At 44.1% G+C, this 17,256-nt stretch overlaps 1 protein-coding gene and 1 pseudogene across 2 annotated transcripts in view; one reads left to right on the forward strand and one right to left on the reverse strand.

The window, feature by feature from the left end:
* LOC122541653 (uncharacterized) overlaps window positions 1-17,256 on the reverse strand; it is a 107,943-nt gene that overhangs the window by 61,093 nt on the left and 29,594 nt on the right. The gene's annotated exons all lie outside the window — the stretch shown is intronic.
* Window positions 4,371-6,277, forward strand: LOC122541629 (uncharacterized; annotated as a pseudogene). Its single transcript, XR_015752927.1, has 2 exons — window positions 4,371-5,702; window positions 6,143-6,277. The product of XR_015752927.1 is annotated as an uncharacterized LOC122541629 (transcript).

The raw sequence follows: 17,256 nt of genomic DNA on the forward strand, positions 1-17,256 counted from the left end.
GTGGTAGTAGACTGTTGCATTTTGGACTGGAGGCCTGTGACCAGCAATGTGTCACACGGATTGGTGCTGTGTTCAGTACTTTTCCTCATTTATATAATTCATTTGGATGTGAATATAGAAATCTGGTTAGTAATTTTGCAGATGACACCATAATTGGTGGTGTAATGATAGTGAAGAAGATTACCTCAAAGGACAACAGAACCTTGATCAGAGAGGCCAATGGGCTGAGGAGTAGCAGCTGGAGTTTAATTTAGGTAAATGTGAAATGTTGCATTTTGGTGAGGCAAACCAGGGCAGGACTTATACAGTTAATGGTAGGGCCCTGGGGAGTGTTGCCGAATAAAGGGACCTAGGGGTGCAGGTGCATTGTTCCTTGAAAGTGGAGTTGCAGGTAGACAGGGAAGTGAAGAAGGCATTTGACATGCTTGCCTTCATTGGTCAGAACATTGAGCTTAGGAGTTGGGACCTCATGTTGCGGCTGTACAGGACATTGAGGCCACTTTTAGAATTCTGCGTACAACTCCTGTCGTCCTTCTATAGGAAGAATGTTGTTAAATTTGACAGAGTGCAGAAAAGATTTATGAAGAATGTTGCCAGGACTGAAGAGTTTGAGCAATAGTGAGAGGCTGAATAGGCTGGGGTTTATTGCCTTGGAGTGTCGGAGGCTAAGGGGTGATCTTATTGACGTTTATAAAAAAGATGTGGGACATGGATAGGGTGAATAACCAAGGTCTTTTTCCTAGGATGGGGGAGTCCAAACTGAAGGATATTGGTTTAAGATGAGAGGAGAAAGATGTAAAAGGAACCTGAGGGGTAACCTTTTCATGCAGAGGGTGGTGTGTGTATGGAAATGAGCTGCCAGAGGAATGGTGGAGGCTGGTACAGTGACAACATTTATAAGACACCTGGATGGTTAAATAAATAGGAAGGGTTCAGAGGGATATGGGATAAATGCTGGAAGCCCTAAATGAGTTTTTTGCTTCAGTTTTCACCAAGGAAAGTGAACTTGTGGTAAATGAAAACTTGGAGGAGCTGGGATACAGTCTTGACCAGATCAAGATTGATGAAGTTGATGTGCTAGAAATTTTGGAAAACATTAAGATTGATAAGTCCCCAGGGCCAGACCAGATTTATCCTAGGCTGCTCCAGGAGGTGAGAAAGGAGGTTGCTAAGCCGCTGGCGAGAATATTTGCCTCCTCACTCTCCACAGAAGTCATACCAGAGGATTGGAAGGAGGCGAATGTTGTTCCACTTTTCAAGAAGGGTAATATGGAAATCCCTGGCAATTATAGACCAGTCAGTCTTACATCTGTGGTCAGCAAAGTTGTGGAAAGAATTCTGAGGGTTAGGATTTATGACTATTTGGCAAAGCATAGTGTAATTAAAGGCAGTCAGCATGGCTTTGTGAGGGGCAGGTCATGCCTCACAAATCTTATTCAGTTCTTTGAGGTGTCAAGACAGGTCGACGACGGTAGAGCAGTAGATGTGGATTTCAGCTAGGCATTTGATATGGTTCCCCATGGTAGACTCATTTATAAAGTCAGGTTGTATGGGATACAGGGAGATTTGGCTATCTGGATTCAGAATTGGCTGGCTGACAGAAGGCAGAGAGTGGTTGTAGATAGAAAATATTCTGCCTGGAGGACAGTGTTGAGTGGGGTCCCGCAGGGCTCTGTTCTTGGGCCTCCGCTGTTTGTAGTTTTTACTAATGACTTGGATGAGGAGGTTGAGGGATGGGTTAGTAAATTTGCAGATGACACAAAAGGTTGGAGGTGTCGTCGATAGTATAGAGGGCTACTGCAGGCTGCAGCGCTACATAGACAGGATGCAGAGCTGGGCTGAGAAATGGCAGATGGAGTTCAACCTGGATAAATGCGAAGTGATGCATTTTGGAAGGTCGAACTCGAATGCTGAATATAGGATTAAAGACAGGATTCTTGGCAGAGTGGAGGAACAGAAGGGTCTGGGTGTGCAAGTACATAGATCCCTCAAAGTTGCCATCCAAGTGGATAGGGTTGTTAAGAAAGCATATGGTGTTTTGGCTTTCAAGAAGAGGGGTATCGAGTTTGAGAGCCACGAGGTTTTGCTGCAGCTCTACAAGTCCCTGGTGAGACCACACTTGGAATATTGTGTCCAGTTCTGGTCGCCCTACTATAGGAAAGATACAGAGGCTTTGGAGAGGGTGCAAAGAAGGTTTACCAGGGCGCTGCCTGGACTGGAGGGCTTGCCTTATGAAAAAAGGTTGAATAAGCTTGGATTTTTCTCTCTGGAGAGAAGGAGGAAAAGAGGTGTACAAAATAATGAGAGGAATAGATAGAGACTAGATTGCCTGGTACGAGCGGTCATAGTTTGAAGATATTAGGAGGAAGGTATAAAGGAGACATCAGAGATAGGTTCTTTACGCAGAGAGTTGTGAATGCATGGAATGCAATGCCAGTTGAGGTGGTGGAAGCAAAGTCATTGGGGACATTTAAGCGACTGCTGGACATGCACATGGATAGCAGTGAATTGAGGGGTGCGTAGGTTAACTTACTATATTTTACATTAGGACTAAGTCTCGGCACAACATCATGGGCCTAAGGGCCTGTTCTGTGCTGTACGTTTCTATGTTCTATGTAAATGGGCCAAGGTCACATTGCAATATCTTGTCAGTACGGATGAGTGGATTGAAGGGTCTGCTTCCATGCTGCATGACTGTATAAGTATTCAGAGGAAGTGAGGACTGCAGATGCTGGAGATCAGAGTCAAAGAGTGTGGTGCTGGAAAAGCACAGCCGGTCAGGCAGCATCCAAGGAGCAGGGGGATTGACGTTTCAGGCATAAGGCCTTCATCAGTAAGTATTCAGATGTACACTTATGATGCTAAGGCATACATATCTTTGGGCAAAGTGCCGGCAAATGGGATTGAAATAGTTAGGGGGTTGTTTTTGATTGGCAAGGATGTGATGGGCTGAAAGGCCTTTTTCTGTATGTGGATCTCTATGACTCTAATAGCTGGCGCCCAGTTACTGATCCTTGCAGTACCCTATTCATCACTGCCTGCCAATCAGCAAAAGACCCATTTATTCCCACCTCTATGTTTCCTGTGTGCCAATCAGTTCTCAGTCCATGCCAATACATTTCTCCCTATCCCATATGATTTAACTTTACCCACTAACCTCTTATGAAGTGCCTTCTGAAAAATTACATCCACTGGTTCTTCCTTTATTTATTCCACTGTAATAGTCCAAAACTCCAGTAGATTTGTTAAACATGATTTGCCTTTCGTAAACTCATACGGACTTTGTATAATGCTTTACATCTTTTAGAATGTACTCTAGCATTTTCCCCATTATTGCTGTTAGTCTAACTGGTCGGTCATTTTCAGTTCCTTTTTCTCCCTCCTTTTGAAAATATTGGGTTACATTTGCCATCCTTCAATCTGTAGCAACTGCTCCAGAATCTTTGGAATTTTGGAAGATGAAAAGCAATGCATCCGATATTTCCAGGGTTACTTCCTTTAGTAGTCTGGGACTTTAGTACTCTGATATTATCAGGTCCTGGTGATTTATCAGCCTTTAATCCCATTAATTTGCTCAGCACCATTTTCTTACTAATACTAATTTCCTTCACCTCCTTCCTCTCACTTGACCTTTAGTTGCCTGACATTTCTGGGAGATTATTTGTGCTATTTTGTGAAGAAAAAACTCAAAAATGTGTTCATTGCTTCTGTCATTTCTTTGTTCTCTGATTTAATTTCAGTGGCTTTTGACCATAAGGGATCTACAATTATTTTTACTGAGTTTTTGTTTCCACCTATTCTATTGTACCCATCTTGATCAAATCTTATGCCCTGTTTTGCTGGATTTGAAAATGCTGCCAATTTTCAGGCTTGCTGGTTTTCCTGGCAATTTTATATATCTACTGTTTGGATCAACCCTGCAGAAGAAGAGTCACTGGATCCAAAATGGCTACTCTGTTTCTCTCTACACAGTTGCTGCTGGATCTGCTGAGTTTCTCCAGGACTTTCTATTACATAAATGCAACCTTGTGGCAACTACTACATGACTGTACAAAACTGAAGAAAAATGTATCTCATGTTTAATTTTTAACTGAACAAAACACCCTTGTCGCAGTTATATTTTATATGTTGTTGCTCGTCTGTGTGTGTGTCTCTCTCTCTCTATATATCTTTTCCATTGTCCTCAGTACCTGGGAAGATAGGAAGGGCTGGTCATTGGAAAGCAAATAGCAACATTGACTGCTCCAGTGTTTTAGTTTTGGCATATGACAGTCAAGTGATGAGAAAGAAAGGACTTGCCTCTGATTCTTCTCCTCAACAGACGCACTCACTGTGGAACTCTCTCTAACTGAGGAGTCAGCCCTTCTCCAAGGTTGGATGAAATCATATTTGCTTTCCCTGTTTTACAGAAGGATTGCACCATACAATATCAGAGAATACAGAGAGGATACACAACACAGATAAATCTTGACCATCACCCAAAGAACAACGACGGAAGACAGCTAGTCCCTTCACAGCTTTGCTCAACACGGAGAAGGTTGGGCAGTGAAACCATCATCTGGAAATCGGTCGGGTTAGGGGAACTTTGACATATCATCAGATCTGAAACTGACCAGTGGTGTGCAGCCTTCCAGCAGAACCATTCTTTCTGAAGAATCGGCAGTATTTGATCAGTCAAGGTGTAGCTGGGAAGACGTGTGAGTGGGTTTCAAGTGTGGTGAGAGCTTCAGACATTCATCAAGTCTTATGAATGATAGTCTCATTGTGTGAGGAAGGCTTTACAGTTTCATACCATCTCTAGACAAATATGGTGTGTCTGTGAAACACTGTTTATACAAGGACAGCTGCATGGAAGAGAAGCCATTCAGGTGTGGGGTGTGCGACAAGTCATTCTCATGCTCATCTCACTTCCTTGTACACCAACGCACTCACACAGGGGAGAAACCATTTACCTGTGATGTGTGTGAGAAATCTTTCTCACAGTCTGTAACTCTCCATGTTCACCAACGTATCCACACAGGGGAGAAGCCATTTAGATGTGAAGCGTGTGATAAAGCCTTCACACAGTTATCAAGTCTCCGGATCCACCAGACCATCCACACGGGGGAGAAACCCTTCAAATGTGAGGTTTGTGATAAGGCTTTTCCGACATCTACAAGGCTTCTGGAACATCAGAGTATCCATACAGGGGAGAAACCCTTCAGGTGTCAGGTGTGTAACAAATCATTCTCACGCTCCTCTCACTTCCGAAGACATCAACGCATGCACACTGGGGTGAAACCATTCAAGTGTGAAGTGTGCAAGAAATCATTCTCACAGTCATCAACCCTACGTAAACACCAACGCCTTCACACGGGGGAGAAGCCATTCAAATGTGAGGTGTGTCATAAGGGATTTGCACAAATGCCAGGCCTGGTGAGTCACCGCCGCGTTCACATGGGCGAGAAGAAAATATTCACATGTGAGGTGTGTAATAAGGAGTTTGAACAGTTGTGGGGCATGTTGGATCACCATCACATTCACACAGTCGGGGAAGCCAAATGAGGTGTGTGACTGAGCATTCACACAGACAGTGACACTCATCAACCATGGATACATCCACACTGAGTAAAGGCTTTTTCCTGGGGTGTGTTGCAAAAGCTTCACAAGGACAATGTCATTCCTGATTAGCCAGATGGTGACACAGGGAAGATTCTGTTGAGGTGTGTACTCATAAATTACCAATGCATTCATACTGAGGAAAGCTGTTAAAAATGTTTTATGAGAGCTTTTCAGAGTTATTGGGCCTGATTGTAACACAGACAGATTTACATCATGTGACAAATCCTTCACAAATTGGTTGAATTTCCCAGTCCATCAGAAAACCCACTCATGGAAGAGCTGTTTCAAATGTAAGATTTAAGGTAAAGTTCTGAAGTCTTCGAACCTTCTGGTGCAGAAAACCCTTTCAATGTGTTATGACAAGGCTTTCACATAGTCAGTGTGTCTCCTGGTACATTAATCCACTGACACAAGGGCAAAACCCTTTTGGAGGGAAGTCTGTGATAAAACTTCACACAATTATCAGGTCTTTCAGATCTCACAAGTTCTTACAGTTTGACATGTGTCAGCATTGTTTCACCTATTTCTTCTCTCTCACCAGACAATGATGTCTCTGCATGGACATGGAACAAGATCACCTGCTTCTATTACACTGAGAGCTATCTGTGTTGTTTCCCCTCCAGCACTCTCAGAGGACCTGTCGTTCCAAAGCACTATTTGTCTCAAACCTTTCCCACCATCAGGCCAATTATTTCAAGAAGGTTAATTTAACCTTTGACCCAATCACCAAAATTCATCGTAAGAAGATATCAAAATGTATAAAAACTGCTGTATAAACTCGGTATCCTTTCAGCGGATCAATGTCCACAGTCTGTTGGCCTCATGGTCAGAGCGAGGCCAACAGCTGGCATTTATAGAGCATCTTAATATGTTAGAATGTCCCAAAGTGCTTCATTGAGATGTAACCAGACAAAAATTAACACTGAAATAGGGATGGTAATATTAGGTGGTACTTAAGGAGGGTCATGAAGTGAGATACTGAAATGCAAAGAGGTTTAAGGAGGCAAAGAATAGGGTGTGCCTAACAATGAACCTGTCAATCTCAATTTTGAAATGTTCAGTAGACTCCCACCCTCAAAAGAATTTTGCGAGGAGTGAGTTTCAGAACTTGTAGTCCCCTTTTTATGAAGCAATATTTACTGAACTTGTCCTGAACCACCTCACTCTAATTTTAATGCTCTATCCCTTATTCTGGACTTTCCCACCAGAGAAAATTTTATTAAATTTATTCATCTGCTGTGGGTGTCATTGGCTAGGCCAGTGTTTATTGCGCATTCCTAATTGCCCTCGACAAGGTGGTGGCGAGCTGCATTCATAAACTACTGCAGTCCTTGGGAGTGTAGGGACATTCATAATACTGTTAGGATGGGAGTTCCAGAATTTTGACCTAGTGACAGTGAAGGAACAGCAATATATTTTCAAGTTAGGATGGTGGGTGATTTTGAGGGATATTTGCAGGAGATGGCATTCCTAACATGAAGGTTGCTGGTTTGGAAGGTCATAGAGTCGTACAGCACAGAGACAGGCTCTTTGGCCCAAAGTGGTCCATGCCGACCAATATGTCCATCCACGCCAACCCCATTTGCCTTCACTTGGCCCATATACTTCTAAGCCTTTCCTATTGGCAGGGGACGGCACGGTCCCAGAGTCCCAGGTTCAATTCCAGCCTTGGGCAACTGTCTGTGTGACTTTTGCACATTCTCCCTGTGTCTGCGTGGGTTTCCTCCGGGTGCTCCAGTTTTATCCCACAGTCCAAAGATGTGCAGGTTAGGTGAATTGGCCATGCTAAATTGCCCATAGTGTCAGGGGTGAATATAGGGTAGGGGAATGGGTCTGGGTGGGTTACTCTTTGGAGGGTTGGTGTGGATTTGTTAGGTCGAAGAGCCATTTCCATACTGAAGGGAATCTAATCTAATCTATCCATGTATTTCTTCAAATGCCTTTTAATGTTGTTAATGTACCCACCTCAATCATTTCACTGGTAGCTCATTCTATATGCATACCACACTCTTGTGTAAAACAGTTGCCTGTCAGGTTCCCTAATATTCTTTCCCCCTAATCTTAAACGAATGCTGTATAGTCCTCAAATCTCCAACCCTGGGAAAAAGACTAAGTGCATTAACCTATCCATGCCTCTCATGATCTTAGACACTTCTATAAGATCCCCTGCAATCTCCTACGCTCTAAAGAAAAATATCCTAGCTTGTCCAACCTCTCTCTATAACTCAGACCCTTTAGTTCTGGCAACATCCTTGTAAATTTCTTCTGTGCTCTTTGCAGTTTAATAACATTCTTTCTGTAGCAAGTGACCAAAACTGAACACAATACTCCAATTGCGGCCTCAGTCACTTCCTGTACAACTGCAATATAACTTCCCAAATTCTATACTCAGTGCCCACACTGCTGAGGGCCAATGTGCTAAAAGCCTTCTTTCCTTCCCTGTTTACCTGCAGTTACACTGGCACCACCCGGTGGCCGCTTTGTGCAAAGAGGTTGAACAGTTCATCAACTTTACCAACAACTTCCACCCCGACCTCAAATTTACCTGGACCGTCTCAGCAACCTCCCTCCCCTTCCTGGACCTCTCCATCACCGTCTCTGGTGACCGACTAACCCACAGACATATACTACATGCCCACTGACTCCCACCCTACCTCCTGTAGAAATGTCATCCCTTATTCGCAATTCCTCTGCCTCTGCCACATCTGTTCCCAGGATGACCAATTTCACCTCAAGTCCCTGATGGCCTCCGTCTTCCACGATCGCAACTTCCCTTCCCACGTGGTTGATGATGCCCTCCAGTGCATCTCCTCCACTTCACGTACCACTGCCCTTGAACCCCACCCTCCCAAAGCAACAAGGACAGAACCGACCTTCCACCCCACCAATATCTGTATACAATGCATCATCCTCCGCCATCTCCAAATGGACCCCACCACCAGAGATATATTTCCCTCCCCACCCCTATCAGCGTTCCAAAAAGACCATTCCCTCTGTGACTCTCTCGTCGGGTCCACACACCCCCACCAGCCCACACCCCACTCCTGGCACCTTTCCCTGCCACCACAGGAAGTGCAAAACCTGTGCCCACACCACTCCCCTCACCTCTGTCTAAGGCCCCATGGGATCCTTCCACATCTGTCAGAAATTCACCTGCAATTCTACAAATGTCATCTACTCATCCATTCCACCTGTTGTGGTCTCCTCTACACTGGGGAGACAGGACGCCTTCTTGCAGATCGTTTCAGAGAACATCGCTGGGACACCCACACACACCAACTCCATCGCCTCATGGCTGAACACTTCAACTCCCCCTCCCACTCCGTCAAGGACATGCAGGTCGTGGGCCTCCTCCACCGCCAAACCGTTACCACCTGACATTTGGAGGAGGACCGCCTGATATTCCACCTTGGGGCCCTGCAACCACACGGGATAAATGTGGATTTCAACAGCTTCCTTATTTCCCCTCCCCCCACATTATCCCAGTCCCAAACCTATATGCACTGCCCCCTCTGACTTATCACATTCTCCCTCACCTTCATCCACCTATCACTTTCCCAGCTACCTCCCCCCAACCCCACCCCCTCCCATTTTTCTCTCAGCCCCAACCCACAAGCCTCATTCCTGATGAAGAGCTTTTGCCCAAATTGTCGATTCTCCTGCTCCTCGGATGCTGCCTGATCAGCTGTGCTTTTCCAGCACTACACCCTCAACTCTGATCTCCAGCATCTGCAGTCCTCACTTTCTCCTCCCTTTCTACCTGCAACTCCACTTTCAAAGAACCGTGCATCTGAATTCCGAGGTCCCTCTGTTCCACTACACTCCTTAAGGCCCTACCATTCACCACGACACTCCTATCTTGATTTGACTTTCCAAAATGCAAGACCTTACACTTATCTATATTAAACTCCATTTGCCATCTCTTGGCCGACTTCCCCAGCTAATGCAAATCCTGCTGAAATTTCTGATAACCTTCCTCACTGTCCATGATGCCACCTATTTCAGTGTCATCTGCAAACTTAATAATCATACCTTGAACATTCTCATTCAAATCATTAATTTGGATAACAAACAGCAATGGGTTCAACATCGACCACTGAGGCATACCATTAGTCACAGACCTCCAGTCCAACAGCATCCTTCCTATTACCCTCTGCTTCCTACTATCAAGGCAGTTGTGTAGCAAATTTGACAGCTCCCCCGGATTCCATGCGATTTAACCTTCCAGAGCAGCCTACCATGTGGAACCTTATCAAAGGTTGCCCTGCCCTCTTCGACCTTCCTGGTCACTTCATCAAAGAACTCTAACACATTTGTGAAGCATGATCTCTCACATTGCACAAAGCCATGCTGACTATTCCTAATCAAACCCCTGTCTTGACAAATCCATGTATATCATCTCTCAGAATCTTCTCAAGTAACTTACCGGTTTACTGGTAAATAGTTCCTAGGTTTTCTTTGCAGCCCTTGTTGAATAAGGGAACAACATTCGCTACCCTCTAGTCTTCCGGGACCTCGCCCTTGGCTAACAATGATGCAAAAATATCAGCCAGGGTCCCCACTTCTCTAGCCACTTGTGGGGTTCTTGGATGTACTGGTCAGGACCAGGAGATTTATCCACCTTCATACATACTAATACATCCAAAACCTCTCCTATGATGTGGACTGTCCCCCACGTATCATCATTAACTTCTCCAAGTTCCCATATTCATTGACCTCGCCCATCTCCTGAGGTACTACAAATAAACGTCCACTTTGTCCTTAAGGGGTCCTATTCTCTCTTTAGTTATTCTTTTTCCTTTAATATACTTAAAGAACCTCTTTGGTTTCACCCTAATCTTCTCAGCCAAGGCTATCTCGTGCCTCCTTTTCACCCGCTTGATTTCCTTCTTCAGTAAACTCCTCTATTCCATATATATTTCCAGGGATTCTCTTGATCCCAACTGCCTGTAGCTGAGCCATATCTCCTTTTTTTCTGCTCAAAGCCTCAATATCTCTTGTCATTCAGGGTTTTCTATTGCTGTTAACCTTGCCTTCACCCTCACAGGAACGTATAGACCTTGAACTCTAGCTATCTCACTTTTTAAAGGCTTCCCACTTACAGGAGGTACCTTTACCTGCAAACAAACTACTCCAAACAACTCCTGCAAGCTCCTGTCTAATTCCACCAAAATTCACCTTGCCCCAGTTTAGAACTTGAACCTGTGGACCGGTTTTGTCCCTCTCCATAACTCTTTAAAATTAATAGAAGTATGGTCACTGGTCCCAAGTGCTCCCCCACTGTCACTTCAGTCACCTGTCCTGCCCTATTTCCCAAGAGTAGGTCGAGCTTTGCCCCTATCCGACTAGGACCATCCATATACTGCTTGAAGAAGCTTTCCTTAAGGGACTTTAACAAATTCCACCTCATCTAAGCCCTTCATGCTATGGCAGTCCAGTCTATGTTAGTCTCTCCTTATAATTCAAACCTCCATTCCCTTCAACATCCTGGTAAATTGCTTCTGAATCCTTTCCAGTTTAATAATATCCTTCTTATAACAGGGTGACCAAAACTGTACGCAGTACTCCAGAAGAGGCCTCATCAACGTCCTGTACAACCTCAACGTAATGTCCGAACTCCTGTACTCAAAAGGTCTGAGCAATGAAGGCAAGCATGCTAAATGCCTTCATAACCACTCTATCTACATGTGATGAAAATTCAAAGAATTATGTACCTGAACCCCTAGGTCTCTCTGTTCTACAATACTACCCAAAGCCTTACTTTTAATTGTATAAGTCTTGCCTTTGTCTTACCAAAATACCTAGCATTTATCCAAATTAAATTCATCTGCCATTCTTCAGTCCATAACCCAATTGACCAAGATCTTTTTGTAACCTTAGTGAACATTCTTCACTGTCCATTACATCACCAATCTTGTCGTCATTTGCAATCTTACTAACCACGCTTTCCATATTCTCATCTAAATCATTTATATAAATGACAAACAAAAGTGGACCCACCACCAATTCCCTGTGGAAAACCACTGGTAACCGGCTTCCAGTCCAAAAAGCAACTCTCCATCGCCACTCTCTGTCTCCTGCCATTAAGCCAATTTTGTATCCAATTAGCAAGGTCTCCTTGAATCCCTTGTAACCTAACTTTACTAATTAGTCTACAATGCTGCAGGATTCTGACCTTTGACATCACATGGAGCTAATTCTTTAATATGGCTAGTTGATCTCCGTATCCAATTCTGGTAACGCCCAGGATACTGATAGTGGGAGATGGTGATGGTTAGATTCCCTCTTTCTGGAGATGATCCTTGCCCAGCACTTGTTTGGCATGAATGTTAGCCACTAATCAGCCCAAGCCTGGATATTGTCCTAGTCTTTCTGCACATGGTATTTGCTTTCTGCTTCGGTATTGATGTGTTATAAATGGGTGCTGAATAGTTTTTCTTAACCTCTCAATCAACTTGCTTAATCATCTTAAATAGATCAATTAGATTACCACTTAACTTTTATTTTGCATTCCCTTGAATGTCGAAAATTATGTGCAACTTGTCCTCATAATTTAACAATTTAACCCCAGACAAGGACACAGAAAACACCATTCATTTCATGGATTTATGTATCTTGCTGGTTGCACAGGTCATGCCGACCTGTGGTAGCACAGTGGTATACAGTCAGAAAGGAGTAGAATTGAGAGTTTCAGCATTGACCTGGTCTGACAATGCTTCATGGCATCAGGCAAAACATGACCCAGGAAATGTCCTGCTAGTTACCACATGCCCCCCTACTCCCTCTATATCCATTGGCTGATGAATCAGTCCTCAATATTGAGCACTACTTGGAGGAAGCACTGAGAGTTGAAAAAGCATAGAATGTTCTCTGGGTGGGAGACTTCAGTGTTTGTCACTAGAGTGGCTCAATAGCGCCATTACTGACTTATCCAGCCAAAACCTAAAGAACAGTGCTGCAGCACTTGGAAGGGGGGGGGGGGGGGGCGGGCGGAATCGTCCCTGGTTCAGTGAAGAGTGCAGGAGGGCACTCCAGGAATAGCATACCTAAAAAATTAGATGACAACCTGGTGAAGCTACAACACAATGGCTATTTGTCTGGTGCAGCATGTGATAGACAAAGCTCTATTTACAACTGAGATCTAAGTTCTCAGCAACTGGTGATTCTCAGCCTAGTCTCTCGGCAGCTCATGGTGGTCTCTCAGCAGCTCATGGCAATCTCTCAGCTCAGTGTGGTGGTATCCTGTGTGCAAGTGGGTGCTGCCCTGGCATGTTTCAGAAGCAACAGGGGAGATTGGGGAGGTGATAGCAGCAGTGACATTGCAACCCAACATGGGAAGGGTGGGTGGTGAGGGAGATTCCCCAGAATCTGCAGCAGTTGTGTCAAGACCAGGCAGCTGAGGTCTGCCGGAGTGCAAGATAAGCGGAGGACCCATCAAAGACCGCTGAACTTTTAACTTAATTCCTCTATTTTTCTAGTTTAAATTAATGAGTTTAATGTTAATGATAAGGTTACTTCTTTATTTTTCTACTTATTCTATGAAGGTAATGCTGAACATTTTTAACTCTGCTTCTGTTGCTAAGTTTTTTGTACCTAGGCACCTTTGACCCTCAGATGGCGCTGTGTATGATGACATTATACACTTACCATAGTACTCCTGTTCTGTGCTTGAGTACACAAGACAATAAAATCTAAATCTAAACAACTGACTGGAAGATGCTGTTCCATAAACATTCCCATCCTTAGCAATGGAGAGCTCAGCACATTAGTGCAAAGACATGGCTAAAGCATTTGTGTCCATCTTCAGCCAGAGGGAATCATCCATCCTGGTCTCCTCCTGATGCCTCCAGCATCATGGATCCAACTTCCATCCAATTTAATTCAATCCATGTGGTATCAAAGAATGATTGAACAGACCATATACTGCAAAGGCTATGTTATCTGACAAGATTCCAGCAACAGTCCAGAAGACTTCTTGTCCAAAACTTGCCGCAGCCCTTGCCAAACTGTTCCAGTACAGCTACAACACTGGCATCTACCCGACAATGTTGAAAATTGTCCAGTATATCCTGTATAAAAAGCAGGACAAATCCAACCCAGTTCATTACCAACCTATCAGTCTACTCTCAACATTAAGTGACAGGAGGTGTCCTGAACAGTACTGAAAAATGAAGCTCACAAAGTGGGCTAACGTTCAATTTGGGTTCTGCCAGGTCCACTCAGCTCCTGACCTCTTTACAGTTTTGGTCGAAATATGGACAAAAGAGCTGAATTACAGAGATGCGGTAAGATTGACTGCCTTTGAATCATGGCAGGGTTTGGCTGAGCATGGCACCAAGGAATCCTAACAAAACTGAAGTCTGGAAATCAAGGGAAATTCTTTGCTAGTTGGGACTATCTAATACAAAAGAAGATGGTTGTGGTTGGTGGCGATCAGTCACCTCAGCTTCAGGAATTTCCCACTCCAACCACCTTCAGCTGCTTGATTAATATTCATAAGGTCAAAAGTGGGGATGATGACTGAAAATTGCACAATTTTCAGCATCATCTGTGATTCCTCAGAGACTGAAGCTGTCCATAACCATTAAAGCAAGACATCAACAATATCCAAGTTTGAACTGACAAATAGTAAATAACATTCACACTAGGCAAGGACCATGTCTAAAAAGTGAGAAGCTAACAATTTCGCCCATGACATTCACTGGCATTACCATCAACATCCAGGTGATTACTATTGACCAAAGTCTGAAGTGGACCAGCCATATAAATACTGTGGCTACAAGACCAGATCAGCAGCTAGGAATTCCACAGCAAGTTTTTCTTAACAGGCTGTTTGCATCGTTTGATAGGTCAGCTGGTCCCTGATTATGCAGAGGGCAGATAAGAGTCAACTACATTACTATGGGTCTGGAGTCACATGTTGGACAGCAACTTCCTTTGCTAAAGGACATCAGTGACTCAAAAGGGATTTTTTTCTTGAAAATTGACAACAGTTTTATGGCTAAAATTAAATTCTTAATTCCAGATTTTAATTGAATACAAATTCCACCACTTGCCATGGCATGATTTGAACCTGGGTCCCCATTGCTGATTGCTGAATTGATAGTTGAGTGATAAATACCACTCAGCCATCACCTGACAGGAACTTGCTCACCTGTGTCTCCAAAGCCAGTCCATTATCTCCCAGGCTTAAGTCATAAATATGATGGAATATTCTCCATCCTACTGGATGGGACAGACTTAAATAAGATTCAGTAACTCAAAATTGGTCATCTATGGTGTGGACCATGAACAGCAGAATTATATTCAACCACATTATAAAACTTCATGTTCTGACTTATCCTCACTCTACCATGATCAAACCTAGGGATCAATTCTAGCTCAATGAAGAGTGCAGCACGATGGCACAGTGGTTAGCACTGCTGCCTCGCAGCGCCAGAGACCCGGGTTCAATTCCCGACTCAGGCGACTGACTGTGTGGAGTTTGCACGTTCTCCCCGTGTCTGCGTGGGTTTCCTCCGGGGGCTCCGGTTTCCTCCCACAGTCCAAAGATGTGCAAGTCAGGTGAATTGGCCATGCTAAATTGCCCGTAGTGTTAAGTAAAGGGGTAAATGTAGGGGTATGGGTGGGTTATGCTTCGGCGGGTCGGTGTGGACTTGTTGGGCCGAAGGGCCTGTTTCCACACTGTAAGTAATCTAATCTAATCACTCCAGGAGTACACCCACAAATGAGGTGACAGCCTGGGGAAGCTACAAGATAAAGGTTATTTGTTTGACAAACAGCATAACGGCAAGGGATAGTCAGAGCACAAACAGCATAACGGCAAGTGATAGAGCTAAGTGATTTCACAACCAACAGATCAGACAAGTACATAACGAACAAAATTCAAGAAGTTGAATGTCCTTCAAAGTGCAAGCATAAGAGATACAGTTAGGAAGTTTGCAAATGACACCAAAATTGGAGGTGTAGTGGAGAGCGAAGAAGGTTACCTCAGGATCTTGAACAGATGGGCCAATGGGCTGAGAAGTGGCAGATGGAGTTTAATTCAGATAAATGCAAGGTGCTGTATTTTGGGAATGCAAATCTTAGCAGCACTTAATCACTTTATGGTAAGGATCTAGGGAGTGTTGCTGAACAAAGAGACCTTGGAGTGCAGGTTCATAGCTCCTTGAAAGTGGAGTCGCACGTAGATAAGATAGTGAAGAGGGCATTTGGTATGCTTTCTTTTATTGGTCAGAGTATTGAGTACAGGAGTTGGGAGGTCATGTTGCACAGGACATTGGTTAGGCCACTGTTGGAATATTGCGTGCAGTTCTGGTCTCCTTCCTATCGGAAAGATGTTGTGAAACTTGAAAGGGTTCAGAAAAGATTTACAAGGATGTTGCCAGGGTTGGAGGATTTGAGCTACAGGGAGAGGCTGAACAGCTGGGGCTGTTTTCCCTAGAGCGTCGGAGGCTGAGGGGTGACCTTATAGAGGTTTACAAAATCATGAGGGGCATGGATAGGTTAAACAGACAAAGTCTTTTCCCTGGGGTCGGGGAGTCCAGAACTAGAGGGCATAGGTTTAGGGTAAGAGGGGAAAGATATAAAAGAGACCTAAGGGGCAACGTTTTCACACAGAGGGTGGTACGTGTATGGAATGAGCTGCCAGAGGAAGTGGTGGAGGCTACTACTGGTTTAGTCAGGAATAGGAAGGGTTTGAAGGGATATGGGCCGGGTGCTGGCAGGTGGGACTAGATTGGGTTGGAATATTTGGTCAGCATGGACGGGTTGGACCGAAGGGTCTGTTCCCATGCTGTACATCTCTATGACAAAGCAGCCCACCTGATTGGCACTGCACCATTTACTTGCTTCATCAATGTTACATTGTGGCAGCATGTTATACCATCTAAAAGGTGCAGTACAATACCTCACTAGAGCTCCTCCAATAGCACTTTTGAAACCCTTAGCCTCTATACCATGGCAATTAGGAATGGGAAAAATAGTTGGTCTAGACAGCAACACTCACATCCTACCAATTATTAAAAAGAAACATTTTAGCAAATCTACACTGCATTTCCTCCAATTCCTGAGGTGTCGTGGCCAGAACTGAATACAGTTCTGTAGATAGGGTCTAAGCAGACAGCTGAAACATAACTTCCACAAGGACACAGTTGGTTTTGAGGAGGATAAGTTGTGGTTTTCTTTTCACTTCAGGATGGTCTTGGAGTAATGAGCGCAGTTTTAGCAAAGGAAAGCAGGGCCACTAATGCTTGATACGATCCAGTTAAATCCATGATGGATGACTAAACCAGTTGTATACCAAATATAATCAAATCTTCACCCCTTATTTTGAGGGGCAGGGAGATAGATCTAGAGAAAGTGAGTAAGATAATTTTGGGAACAATATTGTGGAAGATGGATACAATGGAGAAATTGAACCAAATTGACAACTACAGAGTGTGATGAATGGAGAGTCAAAGTGCAGGGAGTTGGGAATTAGAAAGCACTGTCCAACACATCTGGGGGAAGATGATCTTCCAGAAATAGAAACTGATTGGTTCATGACCCATATCCTCACTGGATCATCACTGGATCTCTGTAACCATTGGTGGGTTTGGATGATGGAATCAAGCTCCATTCTGTGTCATAATTGGGAGCCAGACTAAAGCACAG

Source organism: Chiloscyllium plagiosum, unplaced genomic scaffold, assembly GCF_037043375.1.
Source record: "Chiloscyllium plagiosum isolate Xiang-an unplaced genomic scaffold, Cpla_swu_hap1 HiC_scaffold_35, whole genome shotgun sequence".
Lineage (NCBI taxonomy): Eukaryota > Metazoa > Chordata > Chondrichthyes > Orectolobiformes > Hemiscylliidae > Chiloscyllium > Chiloscyllium plagiosum.